Genomic DNA, 15,989 nt, shown 5'->3' with positions numbered 1-15,989 from the left:
CCTTGTTTGTGCTGCACTGGCGTTTCTGTGGGATTGGACCAGACAGGCCGACATTTGGTCCCCGTGGACATGAGTAAGCCTTGGGTGTCCATGATCTTATCAACAGTTTGCTGGTGTGTACAGTAGCTGGTGATCAGTGCTGCGCAGCTCATCTGGCAGTGCTAAGCTCAGTCATGTTGTACGTATCACCCTGATATCTAGTGTTCTTCTCCAGTTTAAGAGGGCATAGATGTAGTGTACAATGATGCTGCTTCACACTTTTTGTCTCTGGATTTGTCTGGCAGGGGAGGGGGGGGGCTGTCATTAATATTTGAACTATGACTAACCTGTGATCATGAAATGGCTGTGACATTCGGAAGTGATATTTGAAAGCAATCAAGTGTCTCTGTTGTCGCTGTATTGCTTCAGCTGACATCAAAGCGAGATGGTCTGCTTTGATTCTGCTCTGGATGCTTGCTTACATGCTTAGCTTGCACTGCCATGAGTAATACTGCTTGGTGATTACCACTTAAAAAGATGTTGGCTCATCATGAAGTGCAGGTGATTCTTTGAACTGACCCATTTCTGTTTTAATTTATTTATTTATACAAAGCAATCATTTAACATTTAAGTCTAGTTTCCAATATGGCAAAAACATGCAATGTGTACTATACAGTATATTGACATTTACAGGACATTTGGAATAGAATTTACTAAAGAAAACATCAAAGGCAACAGCAGAGCTTTGTAGACAAGGCATGCTTGCTAAAAGTTAATTAATTTGTTACTTGAACACAGATGTCAATAACATTTTATAATTTGCTCACCAACATAAATGTTTTACTTTATGGGTTTCAGGTAGATTATTTTAATCCCCCTTGACAGATATTTACTGTATATAAGATTATCTAAATAAAGCTTTTGATCTGTGTGATTGTGAGCAAGGGTCTCTCATGATTTAAACATATAAACAATATTATACTGCCCTGGCATCAAGTGATACTTAGTCAAATAATAAGTAACCAGATGAGACAAATGTTATTATATGTATTATGCCCAGAGGCCTGCTGTTTAGCATGAAAGTACATTATATTTTTTATTCAAGTATACACAAATAAAGTCTCTTTTTTTCTCCATTAAAACACAAGGTCAGGCAATTAGCATTAAGGATATTAACATTAGATAAGAATTTACTCATCCACTTTATTAGGAACACCTGCACAGGAGTAGTGTAATCTGACAATCATGCAGGTACAGGTTAAGAGCGTCTATAAATTTTCATATGAATCATCAGAATGGGCCATGATTGTGCCATGGTTGTTGGTAGCAGATGGCCTGCTTTGAACTTTTCAGATCTTGAATTCCAGAAAGTGTTGGTTGAGCTCCTGGGATTTTCACACACTACAGTCGATGGAGTTTACAAAGAAAAAAAAACGTTAAGTGAGTAAGAATTCGGTAGGTGAAAATGCCTTGGTGATAAGAGAAAAATGGTCAGACTATTTTAAACTGCCAGTAAGGATATTATAACTCATTATTAATCTTCACTACTGTGTAAGCATTGCCACAATACTTAGCATATACTGTAACTTAAACCATGGGGTAAATGGGCTACAATAGTATAAGATTTTTTTTTTATCTTTAGCTGTTCCGTTTGGGAGAGTCGGACCCATAAAGGCAAGCATGATGTACCAGGAATAGAGAAAAAAATATATATAAGATGATAATATAATAATTATTATATATTATATGCTATATTGCAAAAGTATTCGCTCATCTACATTCACATGCATATGGAGTTACATCCAATTCTTAATCCATAGGGCTCTGGATAAGAGCGTCTGCCAAATGCCTAAATGTAAATGTAAGTTCTTCCACACCAAACTTGCTCCTTCATGACCTTACTTTGAGCACTGGTGCACAGTCATTTTGGAACAGGAAGGGGCCATCCCCAAACTGGTCCCAGAAATTTAGGAGCATGTAATTGTCTAAAATGTCTTGGTATGCTGAAGCATTAGTTCCTTTCACTGGAACTAAGGGGCTGAGCCAAACTCCTGAAAAACAACCCCACATCATAATCTCTCCTCCACAAACTTTACTCGTGGCATAATGCAGTCAGACAAGTGCTGTTCTCCTGGCAATCACCAAACCCAGACTCATCCATCGGATTGCCTGATTCGTTTCCCTGAGAACACAACGAGTCCAGTGGCGGCGCGCTTTACACCACTGCACCCGATGCTTTGCATTGCACTTGGTGATGTACATGTAAGGCATGGATACAGCCGGTCGGCCACGAAAACCTATTTAATATTCTGCCATGAATTTTGCCTTAATGTATTTAAAAAGCATATTTATGTAATAATTTGACAAGTGCATCCCTTTGAAGTCTGTTGTATATTTGTGCTTTGATGATGGTGATAATAATTGTACTTATGAAATAAGAAAATTATAATTCAAGCCCACTGAAATATAGCAATACATAAGAGGTTGCATGGCTATTTTTCTTTTTACTAGATGCCTGGGTAAGTTAAGAAAAAGTAGTTAAGGAATGATTTAAGACATTTCAAATTAAAATAGCGAATAACACTTTATTTAAAAGCTAGACTACAAATTTTATTTCCCCATGTATTTTAGTAATCACAGTTAATTATATATATATACAGTATATATATATATATATATATTGCACTGTTTTATCATATAGCATAAATTAAACATGTACCTATTCTGAAATCACAGTTGTGTAGCCTAAGTGAAGGCAAAGTGGCTTTCTAGATGAAACCTGATTCAGAAAACAGAAAACTACACAGACGCTCATTAAAAAAGCTCTGCTTATAGTTCAGTGACTAGGAGTGAGGGTGCTTCATCCACAGCAGCGTCTGGAAGGTTTTGGTTTAATGGCCTGTTGTTAAACCATTATGGTTCACTCCAGCCTCATTACCATCAAAAAATGTGTCTGGCTCATCAAGGGTCAGCTGTCATGAGCCACTCCAAATTAGTTGGACTGGATTACAAAGAGTTACTTTTAGGGGCATTCAAGTCAAACTTAGACTTGTAGTTAAATTCTTGTGAATGAAAGTGTAAAACTGATTGACATTTACAGAAGACTTCAATCATAGTAAGGTCATGTGACTCTTAGCTGCAGATCCCAGCGAAGGTGGCTTATAGCCCACTGCAGTTGTTCCCATGGACATTCAGCGAGTAGAATGCCTGATCCTTGATTTCCACATGTTTAAATTGTTAAAGGAGTTCCTGGGAGGACAGTTTTTCAGATGTGTAGCAGGTAGTCCGATCATGGCTTCAGCATACTAAGCATACTTTCTACTTTGATGGTATTGAAGGCCCAGTGAAATGCTGGGATAAGTGCATGAGTGTAGCTGGGGATTATATAGAGAAGTTAAGGTATTTTTTAAATTCTCATAACTGTGTTCACCTGGCGTTCAAACCCCAGCACTACCAAGTTGCTGCTATTGGGCCCTTGAGCTATTTCTGAAATACTCAGATGTATAATGAGATAAAATGTAAGGGCATCTGCCAAATGTCATAAAAGTAAATGTGTTCTGTTATTTTGCACAATCAGAAGTCCCAGTTTGACTTGAATGCCCCTTGTATGTTTGTCCATTCATGTGTGCAACCCTAACAGTGCATTAGCTAAAACCATACCTGATCACTGAGGAAATTTTTAAATAAGACAGAGTGAGCCATTAAGATAGAAATCTGGTGTTCCAGATGGCCATTAGGGGAGGCAGTAGAGTCTAACTGACTAAAGAACTCCAGCTGTTGTTGTTACCTGTTGCAATGTATGTCTCTGACTTTTGGATAAAACTTTGGCAGGGAATTTATTGATGGTTATATTTTTTTAGGGTGGTGGCAAGGGATAAGTGACTCCAAACGAAGATTTAAAAACTAGCTGGGGTGAAAGAAGTTTACCAGTAGACCACATATACGAGTTTTAAAGTTGAAGTGAATGCTATCTGCAGCCTTCAGTACCCATAGCTTTACTGTACTGAAATGAACTTTAGGTCATTAATGTCTTGGACAGATGTCCCAAATGTATTATTGAGTTTCAGATAGAGCTTGGATGCCTGCGGTCATGTGTCCTCTAGCAGGAAGACATTTGGTACTGTGCTTCCCAAGCTGATTTTTTAGCACCCTAGGAATGGGCTATGTCCAGATTATTTAGGACATAATATAAAATTCAGGCCATATGTAAAATGTTTACTAGTTCGTATAATTCTTTATTTTCTCCTTTAAATATTAGTTGTTACTTATGTGGTAAGTTATTACTTAGGTATGTCTAGAGCAGAAAAAATGCTCATGCTTATACTCAAATCTAACAGTTGGATAAAACTAAGTGATTTAGTGATTCATGCCGAGGAATTTGATGTTTGCGTTGTTCTTGTTGTTGTTGTTATTTTGGCATTTGCCATTAGGGGTCACCATAAATGGGACATTTGTTTTTACGCTGGATGCCCTTCCTGATGCAACCCTCCAATGTTTTTTCTCCATGCTTGGGGCTAGCACTAAGGGTGCCATGCAACCCCTCTGGCTGGGTAGTGAACCTGGGCTTGTTCTTAAAAGAGTGCATCTCATTTCCACTGTCACATCCAGCTTCAAAGGACATGCAAGAGATAAAACATGACAGGTTGTGTTGCTTTAGGAAAATAATCCATGCTGGGCGTTATATGGGCTGACATGAAGCAGAGTTACTGTTAACACCCAGAAGTAGATTATTACTCTAAAAGCTCTGTTTTTTTCCCTTTATTTACAGTACCATTGTACTTTATTAATTAAAATATGAGAAGATACAGTTCGAAGGGTAAATATGAGACTTTTTTTTCAAATCTCAAATGTAAATGAAGTCAGCAAATATGTGGTTACAACCTGGACTATGAGAGGTAGGAAGTGAACACTGAATAGTCAGTGTTTTGACGTCCAACACATTTAAAACTGACTGTTCACTTGCTACCAAATATATCTTATAGTCAGGGGTGTGAGTCCATACTGTATGTGGTCACAACCTGGACTATGAGATATATTAGGTAGCAAATGAACAGGAAGCATAAGTAACTTATGAAAAGTGCTGAATTGTGATGCCAAAACGACTGGGTCAGAGCATCTACAAAAATCGAGGACTTGTGCAATTTTTATGGCATGCAGGGGTTAGAACCAACCAAAAAGGAAAAACAATGTTGACACGGTCATGTGCGCCCAGTGCTGACTGAATGACATGGCATGGAGGACATGGAAGAACAAAGGCTAGCTCAACTGGTCCAATCCCACAGAGATACTGTACCACAAATGTTTGTTTGATATGATAGAAAGGATTCGGAACAAACAACCACAAGTTGAGTAGCCACAGATCAGTCAGAGTTCCCATGCTGACCGCGGTCTACTGTATCTGTGGTGACGTGAGCATCAGAATGTGACCATGGAAAGATGGGATAATGTGGCCTGGTCTGATGATGTACAAAATATGGAGGGCCAGTTTGTGTGCATTGCTTACCTGGGGAAGAGATTGCACTAGAATAGGGGACATCACAATATTTTAGAGAAGCATAACATTTATTAGCTGCAATACTGTTGTGTTTAAGAAGGTCCTCACAATGACAGTTAGTAGGATTGCATGTGTGTATGTGTGTGCGACTTTATTTGGTATGAAGAGTTTAACAGAGGGAGCAGAGAGCTGTCATACTCAATCAGCTCCGACTGTCTGCGTGTGTCACCTACATGCCACAATCTGACTAAATATAGCAATGAAGTGACAGCCTAGTGTCTAACTCTTAGATACTACGCATCCAAACATGAACCCTTCCAGATCGCAGAGCCACAAGCGCATGTAGAAAAGCATGACGCTTAAGTCAGGTCTGACGAAGCAGCAATAAATAGTAACTCCATGTACAGTAAATCTTCATGTTTTATCTGTTTTTTTTCTCCCGCTGATATATAGTGCTTTTATAGATTTTCCCTCCTGGGACTGATACAAACTTTATTCTATCTTATCTCATCTTACCTTTTACGTTAGGAGTACCTGCGGCTCAGTTATGATTGCTATGTCAGTGAACTGCATGGAACCAACCTACATAATAAATAATTTCATTATATACACACACACACAAAAAAAAAAGATACATTCCTCCCAGGTACTAGCCAAACAAATCTATATGTTTTCTAATGATTTCCATTATAATAGTGTTGCACAGTAATAAGTGGGCTGTTGACCAGAAGGATTGATCATCATTCTGTGGAGAAGGTGTGTGCGTGTGTGTGGCGAACCAGATGCTACATTATTTGTTAATGCAAATAAAAGTTTAATGCCAGTGCAAGCACCTTAAACAAGGAATAATAGAGGTCAACATGATCTCTCTCGTAAGACTCGTCTCATATTTGTGTGGTTTTTTTTTTACTTGATAATTTTTTATATTGTAAGAACATCAGTATTAATAAGGTAATTACAGCAAATTTCCCTGAGTTACAGAAATACTCCAGCCTGTTTTAGCCTAAGGTCTATTCAACATATTTGTCACATGGACCAAACTTTAACTTCATTCGCAAAAGGATAGAAAAGTTCCTGTCTTAAAATTCACTTATAATGCAAGCTTTAGAGCAGTCATTAATTTCTACCCCTTCTTCTCATGTGCAGTGTGCATCAAAGAATTCTGATTGTTTATTAAATAATAAAATTAATTAGTCAAATAATTTATAAAAACAGTTCTAAACAGCACCCATAAATTCTCAGTCCTGATTGGTCAGAAGGTGTTTTCTTGCGATCAGTGTTTTCTTTCTTTGCGATAATTTTTTTATGAGAGATGGTTTAAGATTTGCAGGCTATAAGGCATGTTAATACGGTGGAATCTTCCAATACTAATCGAATTAATTCCAGAGGCGAGTTTATAACTTTTGTATAGCAAAACACATTTTTCCATAGAAAACAGTGAAAATGTGAATAATCTGTTCAAATATTACCAAAAGTTCCACATTTACAACAGTTTAATCAGTTATTGCATAAAAAAACAATCAAAACATTGATTAAGATCAAAACTTAAACCCCACTTAACCTTTCGCATGTCAAAGCAAAATCCAGCCAAAATTTTTGTTCATAAGTCGTAAATACACATACAATAACACACATACAATTTGGAACATACATACAGACCTAGAGCGGGAATCGAAATCTCAAACCTGGAGGTGTAAGGCCGCAGTGCTAACCGCTACGCCACTGTACCTTCAGTAGACTTTAAACATACCTATAAAGATAACAATGTTTTTTTTATTAATAGAAACAGTTTGCGTGACACATTGCTGGGGTTTAACATTAAGATTCAATTATTTGTCCTTTAAATCTTTTTTAACATCCCGTATGCAATATCATATCGCATACTATATAAGTAAATGGTTGTCAGTCTGCTATAAAGCAGCTGACATGCACATTACAGTATATTGTATGAAAGGATCAGAAGATCAGTAGATCTGGAACATTTCTCAGATTGGCAGACAACTTTTTTTCTTGTTAGCAGATTTAGTCTCCAGTGTCAGCGGAGGACTTGCACTTTCTAATTTGTTAACAAGACAATATGTGTGTGTTTGTGTTTTTTTTTTGTATTATTATTATTCATTTAGAAATTGAGATAAAAAGGGGATAATATGTGAACAACTGTTTATAGCTGCTATAATCTAGTATAAAAGTGTAAATATGAACTAGTCTTACAGACATATTAAATGTGTGATAAATAGCATGACGCCATTCACAATCACCAGGGATCGGCCAATGCGATATTATCACAATACCTAGGTGCCGATTTAATTTGTATTGCAGTTCTATTAGCATCACTATTTTATAAATATTTTGATTTTATTTATTTATTTTCAGATTTTATTACAATTCTAAAAAACTTAGTAATAATTCACTCCTACCACACAGGATACTGTGCTGCCTGCCAATATGTGAATAGTTTAGAGCACCGCCTGTAGGATTATAGAGGAACTGCATCATTTAACCGATTGACATGCAAACATATATACAAAAAAAAGTCAGTGTGGCAATACATGAATTGTCATACAAAAGAATCACAATAAGTACCCACATAAATTTGGTTACTTGCTTTTTCTCTATTTGCTTTTTCTGCATTGCTTCATTTTCTCTATTCACTAATAAATGAAAGATTGCAGTTGGTAAACTGCTGTAGAATAAGAGTAATAAAAGAGTCTTGAACATGCTATTAGAGTAAAAGAATCTATTTTGGGGTGGTAATGGCCCTCAACGTTACTTACACCACTCTGTTGTTGATTACACCTCCATCATGTTTTCTTCTAACTCTTTACGGTTAATAGGAAAGAATTAGTGTTAAGATGGTGCTCATACTGTACAGTAGCTATGTTGATAAAGGTAAGGTTGGTTGTGAGTAATGAAGAGGTGAGGGAGGTCCTCAAACCCTCGTGGCTGAGGTGTGAGTAGAGTGCTTTAAATGATGCCCTTTGGCTCTATTGTTCAACATCCATTATTACTTTCCCGCCGCTATGTGCACTGTGTCATACAGTCAACAGTGAATGAGAGAGGGTGCTTGTGTGTGTGTGTGTGTGTGTGTGTGTGTGTGCGTGTGTGTGAAAGTGAAATGAAAGTGTAAATTCTGTTTATTGAGATTAGAAATACAAGTAAGTAGTTAGATATGCTGTAGGCCTATATAATATATATGTTACATAAGTCCAATTATCTGAAATGTTAAAAAATAAATATATAGCTTGGGGGAAGGTGAGGCTTTATAGAACTCTCACTCTCTCTCTCTCTCTCTCTCTCTCTCTCTCTCTCTCTCACTTACTCTGTGTTTGTGTTGCAGCTTTAATTCATGGTCCAGAAAGCAGACCTCCATCCTCTTATGTTGTCATATATTTAGCTGACCTTTCTGCTAGAGGAAATGGTTGTGACATTTGGGAGCAGCAAAGAAAGGTAGCAAGGTAATATACAGTCCTGACAACCTGTAGGAAACCATGATGTAGTCAGTCTGTCTTATTCAGGATTTTACTTCAGCCAATAGCATTGATGATATTCACAGTCATTCTTTTAATTGAAAACTCTTAATATTCTGCTTAAAGAAGCATGAAGTATGGGTCTAGTATTATGGTGGTGAGATCATACCTCTCCTTAATGAATGTGTGATGTTGTCGGGAAAAGGAAATGGCAAGTTGGTATGATTAGTAAGCAGAGTGTTCAACCTGTGATAAGCAGATCACAGTTGAGGTTGGCACAATCAGATCAGCAAAAGATTAGTGAGAAATGCACGAAGCATTGTTCACATTCAAGCCTGCATAGGTTATGTAAATCCGGGGGATTAAAAGTGACATTTACAGAGGCAAAACGTCCCTGTCTGTTACGTTCCTAATTCAAACTATTAGATATTTGACATTTTAATGCACAGTACCTACAGACGCAGTCTCTCTTAAAACCTTCTGCCATTGTCGTGATTATTGTCATTATCTTTGTCCCAGATGGAAAGATATGACCTTATATTTGAATATAGTCTGTACTAATCTTGAAGAGCAAGACAACTGGTACACACGGAAAACCTGGTTTTATAGGCTATATAGGAAGTTTTTAAAATTCAAATCCCTACCATAGACATAAGAATTTACATACAGAAAATTATATAGACATAGTGTCACAGGGTAACTATGCACCGATCAGCATTAACACTATAAACCATCATCAATTAAATACCAGTAAACTGATAACAGGATCATGGAACCCAAGTGTCAGCCATACCCATGGGTACCAAGGGCCAGCTCGTCCAGGCCATCCTACAGAAAAGCCCAGTGTAAGTATCCGGTGACGAAAACTTCAAAACACTTTATGTAAGTCGCTCTGGATAAGAGTGTCTGTCAAATGCCTAAATGTAAAAGCCAGATCACCGATCACCAAAAACATCAGTGCTGGCCCACAATAGAAAGGCACCAGAACATCAACTGCACACACAGAGCCCACAGGCAAAGAGCACGAGACCTCCAAAATCCCATGTACCCACTCTTCTCCAAAGAGATCCCACGTTGTGTTGCCAGACAAAACAGCTCACCTGAAGAGGTCTTGTAGTGTCATGTTTCGAAGCTATAGTTGCCCAGGTCACACAAGGGGAACCCACACAATAGTGGGCATAATGTTTTTCATTTTAACATTATGGCTGATTGGTGTATGACTATACTGTACCCACTATGTATGTTTGGTATTGTACCAGGCAGGTGGATACAGTAGTATTCATTTCTAGAGATAAGCGCAAGCAAAACTCCAATCAGTAATATAAAGCAAACATAATCCAGACATAAGGTTGACCAAAGTCATTATTTAAAGCACATTTATCAAAGTACATAAATTTGATTCATTGCTATCTTATTACCCGAAGGGATAAAGGGTTAGAGTTAAGGTCATACATTTTTTTCCCAGCTAGAGACTTTTAATACACTATTTCTACTTATCTCTATACTTTTTTCTCTCTAAATACTGGAGTGGTTCATTTAGGTTTGCTCTCTCTGAGAGTTGGCAGTCAGATAAACTCCCACAGTGCGGTAAGTATTGGTTCAGTCTGGCTCACATTGGAAGCCTCTCTGCATGACGTTGGTTCTTATACATGCACATTAGGCCAGAGCTGAAGGGGGACTGCACTTAGAAAAGAATAATGAGGGGGAATGTTTTGGGTGTTCATGTCTTTGGTCCTTTTGGTAAGACCATCCTGTAATGTTTTGTGCACACCAGATTATTTGAAATTAGGAATGCATCAGTATAGATTCTATGATCTGGTATCAGACTGTTCCCATGCTCTTTGTATTTGTATTTGTATTTGTATTTGTAAAAAATTCATTTTGCCTTTCTGCCAAATTACAAATGCAATTTGGGTCACCTGACCAGAGCATTTACTCGTGTCCTTGCCTTAAATATGTTCCGCTGTCTTTTCCAAGACAGATCACTGCTTAATGTATAAATGGGATGGCAGCAGCTATACAATTCCTGCCCTGCAATAAAAGGAACAAGCTGCTGCAACCTGGACAAAATAATACATTACTATGATAGATTAATATTTTTTGTCAAATTTTAAACATTTAAAAATTTGTGCTTAAACCATCACTTTTGATTAATTTTTAGGTCCGTTTTTATTACATCAAATAAAAGCCTGGCCTTGTTAGACTGACCATAACTGCATTTACAGAGCGGCCACTGAGTGGACAGACTTTACTAGAAGGTCTTTGCGGAAAATCAATAGTAGGAGGTAATTAAGTATACAAACAGACCGACTGCACCTGAGCACTTGCCAGCTGGAGATCCACTACATTGAACTGTCTGTCAAAATTTCCTATACTGTCATTGTGGGTTAGTCCCACAGTCAGCTCTCACTCCTGATATTATAGTTTTAAATACTTTAAAAGTTTTTACACTTTTGTCTGATATTCAGATGTACCCTGCCTGGCCAAAAAAAAAAAAAAAAAGCCACGCTTTAAGATTTCATTCAGCCACCTTTAGCTTGGATTACATCACACAATGTGGTGGCCAGTTCGTGTGTAAAAATGATTTCTCATGCTCCCAGAACCACTGTTTACACTTCCACTGGTGTGATAATAACCCCCTCATTCATAACACTGATTCAGAGGCTTGTACCGTGGCCACTAGGTGTGATGGGTGCATCGCTTAATGTTCTTCCCTTCTTACCCTGACACACACATTGTTCTGGCATAGGGTCAATCTGAACTAACTGTATCAGACCACATGACCCTTTTAAATTGCTCCAAAGTCCAGTCTTTATGTTTCCTAGCAAACTGGGGCCTTTTTAACAACTGAGTCCCACTAACAAATGCATTTCTTAAGGCCACACAGCACATGTCACAAGCATATGAAATGCTCTTACTTTCACTATTAAACATTGCTATAGTTTTACCATAGGTGTATCAGTTACCATATAGAGCAAATGTTAGAAAAGCATGTAGTAATGACATTAGGTGTTCCATAATACTTTTATTTTGGGGCTTGAAGAAATCTATAAAAATACTAGTTTCTAATAAGTTTTTTTTGTAAACCAAAATAATGAAATTTATTATTATTATTATTATTATTATTATTATTATTAGTAGTAGTAGTAGTAGTTTATTTATGATGATAAATAAAATTACATTATTATATATTATATAATATGTTAAATTTATTTAAATAATATTATATACAGTATGGAATATAATCACAAATTATTTTTTAAACAAAGCTTTAACAAGAAATATCCAGTAAAGAGTTATGGCATTTCTGGCTTATGCCTATTTTTACAGTTACAACAAACCTCATCTTCTCATCGTCTATACCGCTTTATTCTGTATTTAGGGTCACAGATACCTGGAGGCTATCCCAGAAGGCTTAGGGCATGAGGCAGGGTACACCCTGGACAGGGTGCCAATCCATCGCAGGCCACACACACACACATACACACTACAGGCAATTTGGGAACGGCAGTTAGCCTAACCTGCATATCTTTGAACTGTGGGAGGAAACTGGAGTACCCAGAGGAAACCCACAAAGCACGGGTAGAATATGCAAACTCAATGCACACAGAGGCGGGAATCGAACCTGGCCATGAATCAAACCTGGCCTGGAATCGTTGCAAGGCGACAGTGGTAACCTGTGGTAAACCTGTGTATTATTATTATTATTATTATTATTATTATAAAATTGTAATTATAATTAAATTGTCAACACTTGTTTAGGATCTCCTTGTATTGTTAAATTGAGGCTGCAATTCATTCTTTTTCATTTTTGTCAGGGATATACTAAGGGGAAATCCGCTCAGCAATTGAGTGCCATGCGACACGATGTTGATCCAAAAATATTTGTACATATTATTTGTAAACAAGTAAATAATAAGCTGGTAGGCTGGTAGGCTGGCACAGAATCAAATACCCAGTAATTAATCAGCACTAAAGATTTCTGTACTGAAACAGTTAATGTTGATCATATTTTTACTCCTTGAAGAACGCTGTTAATTTTTGTGTTTAATTTTCATCCAAAGCCCTGTTTTTTTATACACAATCATGAGTTTTGTATGGTGCGTTGTACTTATCCCTAGTGACTCTGTGCTCAGGGAAGCAGCAAATGAATGTAAGATTGAGGTTTTGGTGCAGTTCATTTTTAATTTCCCTATTACAGTTAGCTAAGCTAGTTTAAAAAACTACACTGACCAGCAGAGCATGTTATTGCAATATGCGTAGACAGGACACATATCGTGTCAGGTTTAATAACATTAATTAAAACAAGTTTTAATGTTCTTTCATCCAACTTGTGCTTTCACAAAGTAGAAACCAGTTTATACGGCAATTGGTTAAGGCTTGTGTATGGATATAAAATGGTAGGAATTCTCATCAGATGTTGTTTTATTTAAGTGCAGTCAAAGTGACTTAAGTCATTAAGTGAAGAGGAAAGAAGGTACTTTAGTTTCGGTGCTCATCTCAAACCAGTTGAAGTGAATCGCAGCAAAGGAAATCCAGCAGTCTTTAACCGATTATACCGACATCGCTCATTTTTTTTCCAGTCGATGGTTGATGATTCATAGCATTTAGTAAGCTACAGCTAATAATTAAGAGTTAATTATGTATGTACTGAACATACAGTAACCATTCATTGGTTGACAGGAGATTTAAAGCCACCTTAAAGTGATAAACAGTCATTCTTATAGAAACGCTGCTCCAGTTTCCTGTTTTGGCATTTGGCTGCTATAACTAATTTACTGAGTTCATACTTGGCTGTTTGTATGCAAGTCAGTTACCAAACCTCACAGCTGTGTACTCACAGCGGTAGCTAGCACCGAGAACACAGAGTTCGTGTCCTCAGTATATTTTGTAACGTTTTCGTTTTTGTTTTTTATCCTTTCCCTTCCTGGAGACAATTTTTCGAAAAACATGTTAAGTGGTAAGACGTTCGTTCTAATTAGCCTAATTAATTTTGTGCAGTAACAGTGTGTTCCTTCAGGTGTGTACAGTGTGTATTAAAAATACAAACAAGTTAATGTATTTTTCTAACAGTTTGTGGGAACCCTGTGACCATGTGAAGTTCTTGAAACGCCCCAAACAACAATGACTTACAGAAACAATTGAGTGTCATGAGATGCTATCACATGGAGGGACAGAAAACATGGATTTTAGAAAGTACCAACGGTTCCACAAGTAAAATAGCACTGCATAACGATACCATCCAACAAACTGGTAGTTTTTAAGTGTGGTGTAGTGAGTGAGGCTGTAGACAGGATAACATTGTTGCAGCTAATCCACTGCCCAGACAAATGCCAACAATCATTGGTATTTATTGTGCGTTACAAAGTACAAGAATTAAAAAAAAAAAAATTCTCCCGTTAGATGCTACACAAATACATATTTGTTCTGTTGGATCATCAGATTTAGCTCATTAATGCCAGTGCTGGATTATAATCTATTTTATAACTTTCTATTTAATGCTTTATTGCCAAACGTATTCGCTCATATGCCTTCACATGCATATGAACTTCACTAAGTTTTCCACAAGGTTTAGGAGTGTGTTCATGGGAATGTTCGACCATTCTTCCATTCTTTAAAGCGCATTTGTAAGGTCAGACACTGATGTTGGATGAGGAGGCCCGACTTGCAGTCTCCACTCTAGTTTATCCCAAAGGCCAGTCAGGTTCTTTCACACCTAGCTTATCCATGTCTTTTATGGACCTTGCTTTGTGCACTGGTGCACAGTCATGTTGAAACAGGTGTGGAGGTGTTTTTCAGGAGTTTGGCTCGGCCCCTTACTTCCAGTGAGCAGAACAACTTTATGCTTCAGCATACCAAAACATTTTGTACAATTTCATGCTCCCAACTTTATGGGAAAAGTTTGGTGATCGCCCATTCCTGTTTCCAACATGACTGTGCAGCAGTGGACGAAGCAAGGTCCATAAAGACATGGATAAGCTAGTTTGGTGTGAAAGAACTTGCCTGACCTGCACAGTCCTGACCACAACCCGATCCAACACCTTTGGAATAAATAAGTGGAGACAGTGCAAGACAGGCCTTTTCGTCCAACATCAGTGTATGACCCTCATTTTCCATAAACAACCTCCTAGTTTAGCTGCGAAGGGTGGGCATATATACAATATATTAAACTCTGTGGATTACGAATTTGATGTTAGCCAAGTTCATATGCACGTGAAGGAGGGTAAGCGAATACTTTTGGCAATATACAGTAGTGTACTGTAAATATGGGATTTAACACCAGAAACGCAAAAGTTAACAGATCTAATATTACAAAGCGAATTAAGTGGAAATATAAAGAGAAACGTACAAGATTTATAGGAATGTCCACCATATCTAAAGGAAGGATATGTATTGGTGAAGCAAAATAAATGGTTAAATAAACAAACATCATTATCTGTTGATAACAAATGGTGTTTATGTAATTGTGTATAAAAGCAATATCGCACTCAAGGTCAAGCTGTTGTGCTAAATATCAGCACAACTGTGATGTCTTCTGCATTCAGGCTGTCCCCTAGTGACTACAACTGCATCACAGCTGTGCTGATATTCATCACAACAGAACAACTTCTTGTGTAATATTGCTCAAGTATTGCACAAATATCATGGGTGTTGCTAAAGTTAAAGTAATAATTATCACTTTCAAATGCATTAAAATACATAGAATAATACTATATTCTATAAACATCCTTCGGATGGGCCCGTCCCCGAACCCCATTAAAGGAACTGTGACTCATTACAATGATATTAAAAAAAAATCCTGGTTATGGTTCTGGATGTACTGACTTACTGTATGTAAGAATAGAATTGTTGAAAGTTTGCATGCAGATGTTTAAATGATTCACCCAAACACACACACAGGACATGAAATCAGCTGGATCCGTTTAAGCAGTTCTCCAGTTGTCACTGTGTATTAAACAGGAATCAGATTGGCGATGTACTGTAATGGTTAGAGCTAATCTGATTACGGAATGTTTGCAGCTACATGATGTAAACCTTGAGGGGGAGAA

General features: G+C 37.4%; 1 protein-coding gene across 12 annotated transcripts in view; it reads left to right on the top strand.

Annotated features, from left to right (window-relative positions):
• rap1gapa (RAP1 GTPase activating protein a) overlaps positions 1-15,989 on the top strand; it is a 140,342-nt gene that overhangs the window by 67,680 nt on the left and 56,673 nt on the right. The gene's annotated exons all lie outside the window — the stretch shown is intronic.

The sequence above is a fragment of the Clarias gariepinus genome, chromosome 22 (assembly GCF_024256425.1).
Source record: "Clarias gariepinus isolate MV-2021 ecotype Netherlands chromosome 22, CGAR_prim_01v2, whole genome shotgun sequence".
Classification (NCBI taxonomy): Eukaryota; Metazoa; Chordata; class Actinopteri; order Siluriformes; family Clariidae; genus Clarias; species Clarias gariepinus.
This window is presented reverse-complemented; position numbering and strand designations above follow the sequence as displayed.